The sequence below is a fragment of the Argiope bruennichi genome, chromosome 10, assembly GCF_947563725.1.
Source record: "Argiope bruennichi chromosome 10, qqArgBrue1.1, whole genome shotgun sequence".
Taxonomy (NCBI): Eukaryota; Metazoa; Arthropoda; class Arachnida; order Araneae; family Araneidae; genus Argiope; species Argiope bruennichi.
This window is the reverse complement of record NC_079160.1, coordinates 33,735,247-33,741,246: the sequence shown is the minus strand read 5'-3', so window position 1 is coordinate 33,741,246 and position 6,000 is coordinate 33,735,247. Positions and strand designations below refer to the sequence as shown.

At 32.0% G+C, this 6,000-nt stretch overlaps 1 long non-coding RNA gene across 1 annotated transcript; it reads right to left on the bottom strand.

The window, feature by feature from the left end:
• Nucleotides 1-811: 811 nt before the first annotated feature.
• On the bottom strand, nucleotides 812-2,128 carry LOC129989488 (uncharacterized). The gene is made up of 3 exons (XR_008785777.1): nucleotides 2,088-2,128; nucleotides 1,673-1,773; nucleotides 812-974 (listed from the first exon to the last, which is right to left on the bottom strand). It is a non-coding gene; the product is annotated as an uncharacterized LOC129989488 (long non-coding RNA).
• Nucleotides 2,129-6,000: the final 3,872 nt, after the last annotated feature.

Genomic DNA, 6,000 nt, shown 5'->3' with positions numbered 1-6,000 from the left:
CATCTTTATACTGAGATGCAATGCTTTTGACCATAAAAACTTGGGCACTAGAAGCAGAAGCTTCAGAATCACACGACATGCCCGTTACACAACCACCTTTATACTCAAAATATTCTTTTATGTGAACTTCATCTAGCAATAAAGTCACAATTTTATCTTTCTCCTGCAAATATTTAAATTTCTGTTTTATGTACAACAAAAAATATGAATCTAGCTGTTCTAATTGTGGGCTTACATTATACTTTGAACACAGATGATTTATAGTATTTGGATGAGGCAGAACCAAATATCCACTTTGTCTTAGGAATTTATATGCAGATGGTGCTATAGTATACAGTAAAGATGAAAATATCATTATATCAGATGAATATCTGCGTGCATATTTATTATTTCCAAGAAAAGAAACTTGCTCCATCAAAAAATTAATTGCTTGCGAGCTAACTTCAGAATTTTCCGAAAGGGCCTTGAATAAGTTGCATATTAACTGGACTGTATCTTTTACTTCAATTTTCCCTTTTAACTCATACATAAAATTTTCTAAATGATCTAGAATTTCTATAATTGTACCTGATTTACTTATGGCTAATGGAAAAGAAATGCCTAAACTTCTAACCTCATGATCTGCAACATATGCATGGGCTTCTAATTTGGAAGAAATTAATAAAGAATGACTTACCTTAGGAGCTTGAGAAGTGTCTAGACAAATAAAAATTATTTCGTTTGCTTTTTGAATTACACTCCATATATTTGATTCAAAGTTTTTAAATTTTAAAATTAAACCAGAAAAAGTGTTGATTTTTTCTAACTCCTCTTTTTTTGCTATGTCCTGGAGACTGCTATTTAAAGCTGCTTTTAAGTTTTCCATATCCTTACGTGTTGCCCTATCCATTGGAGTTTCTCTTCTTGCTTTTGATTCCGAGGAAAAATATGAGGGTAAATTAGGGAAAATTGAAGGTACAGCACCAGGTACAAGCCTAGAAAAAAAAGTGGAATTCATTAGATAAAAAAAAAAATTAGTAATTTTATAATGCATAAACTGAAAGCTAACGTATGTTGGACAGTATTAAATAAAATCGTATTATTAAATAATAAAATTTAAAATCAACAGAAACATTTATTCAGCCAAAATAAATAGTTCAATATTGTGTTGGAATATCTAAAATAATTATTTATTATTACTACCGTTCAAGTAATACAATATTCTACATGAATTAATCAATTGATTTTAAAAGGTATGAAAAATTGATTTAAAAACAGTTAACTTTTCATTACTATTTTTAAAAAGTTTAAGATATTTTGTAAAAGTTGCATTCATTTATAATTAAAGGTTGTGTATAACTAATGATATTTAAAAATAATAAATATTAATTGTTTTATATATAATCTGATGATTTATAGATAAACAAATAAAAACTACATTTTCTAAACCTATATGAGCATGCAATTCATATTGTTTTACAACTATATCCAACTTTTTTACATAATATTTTAGAACAAAATATAAATTTAATTTGCTACAATCTATAGTCATGATATATATAATAAAAAATTAAGTTTTATTATTCATTAGATGATTTTAAACTTTTTTTATAAGAGTATAATAACAGTAAATCACTTAAGTACTTTGTAAGATTTTGGTGATAATTATTACATATTTCTAAAAAAAACTTACCTTTTATACTCCATTGGTACTTGAATAAGTTCTCCTGTACTGGTATTAAACGCTTCTCTAACAGTTAAAAACTGATTTTCTGGAAAATGTTTAGCACAGACCTACATATATGAAACAAATATTAGGCTTGAGTCAAATTTAAAAAAAATATATATGAAGTATAATTAAAAAGATACAGAAACAAAACATTTTAAATATTAAGAACAAATTAAAAAAAAAAAAATCAAAAAGAAACAATAAAACAAAGAAATTTTTTATTTTGCTCAAGCAAACAATACCAAAGTAATTGGAAGCATAAGCAACTAAATGTAGAGAAAACAAAATGACAGAAATGGAAGTTATACATAATTTTAAATGTTTCACAGTTCAAGAGAATTAATTAACTAAAAACTGTACAAAAAAGAATCAAACTTACCTTACTATATTTAGTTGGCACGAAATTGTCCCGCTTTATTGCAAAGATCCATGCTCTTCTAGTGTTTTCATCTCTTGGAAACGAAAATACTGAAATATTGGGGCTATTTTTCGTGTAATTACTTTTACAATTAGGAACACAGCACGCACTAGGCATCTTTATTACAATAAATTAAAATTAATATGAAAAAAAAAGATCAGAAAACTTTTAAATAAAACCAGTAACACATTACCCGCACTTCGCTACGCCAACATCTACCGTGACTAACCGCACTCTTTTACACCAGCTGCCTTTAGAATTTTGTAGAAAATTCATCCTAACTCGTGACGTCACGGGCTGAACGCGTTGGGAGTTGTGAGGCCTTGTATTACGAAGGTCGTGCTTTTGCGCAGGCGTTTGGATGGGTTTAATTCGTAAAAACAGGGTTGAGAAGAAAGATGAAAGGAGGAGAGGTTTACATGTAACAACAAAGTAAACTCTGATTACTTGTAAACTAAATTAAAATAAAACAATAAGATCAGGAATGACACGATACTCACAGAAACGTCAAAACAATTTAAGAAAAGTACCTAATAGGGTTGGAATGAAGGCTAAAGAGTGAGGAAGAATTCCGGAAATGTACTTATTCTTCCGTGTCTCACCCCTTAGCGAGATAGAATCGTCGAAAAGTGGTCGTTTTACAATGCTGAAACAAACAGTAGTATTTCTTTTGTTCCATTCAATGGAACAAAAATATATAAGCTAATTAATTGCATTTCTTCAGTCTAAGTTACTAATAAAAGCTTTAAATATTTAATCATTTCACCTTATCAACTGTATAGCACCAGAATTGTAATGCATCGCCGGATGGGATGACAGATCTCTGCCTTAAGCTAACATTCTGGCAACCCCTGACACCGAAAACAGAGTATTTCCGGAGTTTTTCTTCAGTCTGTGTGCGGTTCTCTTGCTTGCATATGAGGAACCCATGTTTACTTAAAGAATGTAATTTTTATAGAATTGGTTAATTAATATTTCTTTTAAATTATTACTTGACTAATACCTATAACTGATATTAAATAAATTCTTGTGGAATGACTTTTATCTCTTCATTTTTGGCAAAAATCTTGATATATATGAAACTGGACAAGCAGTATAACTTCCGCCATACTCATTTATCACAATTTATCGAAAGAAAAACACCTTGCAGAAAAGCTTCTTACATCTTTTGTAATTTATCTCTGCTCTTCCCATTTTTGTGAAAAAAAGAATCTTAACTGAAGCAGGACAATTTCTTCCTTTTTATGCTTGCAGTTTACTCTGGCATTCACCCCAAAGATATACGAGACAAAATAACTGATAAATATACTATTTCCGTGTCGTGGTTTACTCGTCCCTAATAACAAAGGAAGGTTATTAATAACAGCTGGTAAAATAGGAAATGTTTTGTCGCAGCTCTGCTGTGGCTTTCGGATATTGATGGGAAAAGATAATTTTTATTGAAGTTGCCAAGATGAATGCTTCCATTCATTAACGCCAGGATATTCAATTTTTTAATAATCTAAAATCAACTTTGGATCTAAGTTTCAATCTTTTTCATAAACAGCGACTTTTATAAAAATTTGTTCGCTTCTTGTAAATAATGCTGAAAAAAATCTTCAAAGTCATTTTAAGCTTGTACTATTTTTAAGGAAATATTTTAGAATTTTTAAAAAAGGATCTAATTTTGTTTTTGCTTTATGTATTGTTTCTGTAAGCGTATTAATTTTACGTCTTTTTTCTACACCCTTGCATTGCTTCCATTCCCATCTCTTTTTCTGTCTTGTGGGAAGTTCTCCTCTTGATTTTCTCATATACAGAAGTTTAAGCCCCCCTCCTTGACAACCGGGTTCATCAAATTTATCGAGCAGCTGATTTATAAAGAGGTCATTGGACAGACTTGTTGATGTTACTTCCTCAAGAGGAGACCTTCAACTTCGGTCATTCGACATAATCCGCCATAAAATTACCACACTTGCTCTGATCTTATGTCCCTTTCTTCTTTGCTAAAAATTGTATGTCAAGAATCTTGAAGAATATAGACTTTAGGAAAGGGAATCCTATACATCTTTGAAAAGTGCGAGTATATGTGATTGTTAGGATTTTGGTTTGGTTTGGTTATATTAACGTCCCGTTTGAAGCAACACTAGGGCTATTTTGGGATGGACTTCGTAATTTTGAACCACGGTCAGATGACGAGGACGACACCTGAGCTGGCACCCCCCTCTCCACACCACACCACACCAGTGGGAGGAAGTTTGGTCATGACGGATTTAACGTGCAACAGACCCCCTTACATGACTGTACTTCGGTGGAATCGGGTCACGAACCTGAAACCCTCTAGTTCCGAAGCTGAGACCTTACAACCAGGCCGCCGCGGGCCTCTGCCCGAACAGAAAGTTCAATGTCAGTCACCGGTGATTAACATAATGCATTGCAGAATAAAAACTTTTTCAGAATGAAGGAATCAAAAACTTACCAATTGATAAAACCTTAAGGTTTTTTAAAAATTAAATTCACTTTTATTTGTGTATCTCATATAGAAGAAAACGGCAAAAACTGTGATCGGTCACTGGTGTTTAACGTAATGCATCGAAGAATAAATCGGTCACCGGTGTTTAACGGTGGCGGTTAACAGTGCATTGAAGAATGAAAACTTTTCAGAATGAAGGGAATCCTAAATTACCAATTCATAAAATATAAGCCGAGACCTTACCATCAAGCCACCGCGGCCCGTGATTGTTAGGGATTTATATTTATTCGCACGGAGCGTGAGAATATGCCATAGTCAACTGTTTTCGAGAGAGTCTGTTAGAAATAAATAAATAAAAAAGTGGTATTTTTATCAGGTTATCAGGGAATAGGAGAAAAATTTAGAATTTAAGGTAAAAATTAGGAAATTAACTAGGATTTAAACACACACACACACACACACACACACACACACACACACACACACACACACACACACACACACACACACACACACACACACACACACACACACACACACACACACACACACACACACACACACACACACAGTATATTAATAATGTGGGTGTTTGCGTATCACTTATCACTGATCTTATTGTTATTTGTATTCTGTATGAAATGAAGGGGAAATATCTCTTCAAAACCTTTTAGCGTACTTCCTGATACAGCAGTTACAGTTCCTCCCGTATGAATGTGAAGACGTTTTATAATGAATGGGGATCAGATCTCAGATTTTTATTTTTAGATTCCAGCATATGAGCACTTTGTTTTACTTCAACAAATACAAGTGTGCTAAAAAAATGAATAAGCATTTAGAATGCATGTTTTTTGACTGACTGATGCCAGAAATACAAATGCAGTTATTTGTATACTAAACTTTATTTATCTCAGTTGTTAAGGCATTGCTTTTAAATGCCTGAGGATATATAGACAGACAAATGACCAATCATTTAATATATTTATTTCAAAATTTGAAAATATCTATTTTATCAATATCATATCTATTTTATAAATCAATATTTTATTAGAGAGTATTGGGAAAATATCGTGCAGACCACTAACCCTCTAGTTTAATACCGCTGTCAACAAATTTCTAATTTATTTTGCCTCTGAATGGACAACTTCACGTGTCCATTCTGCAGACTTCTTTAATACAGATATATCTGAAAACATTGCAAATTTTCTACGTCATACTTCATTCCATTTTGGCTGTTGTTTTTCAGAATCCCGAGATTAATATTTTTGGACGCTTGTACTTCTCTAAAAGGTGGTTCGTAGAAAGCTGAGCTATTATTACACCTCTTAATTCCGCTAATAATCTGAATTCACCTTATTGCTAATTGTAAACATCTCATCTTTTCATCTTTCTTTTCTCCCCTTTATTGAATAGATAAACGCG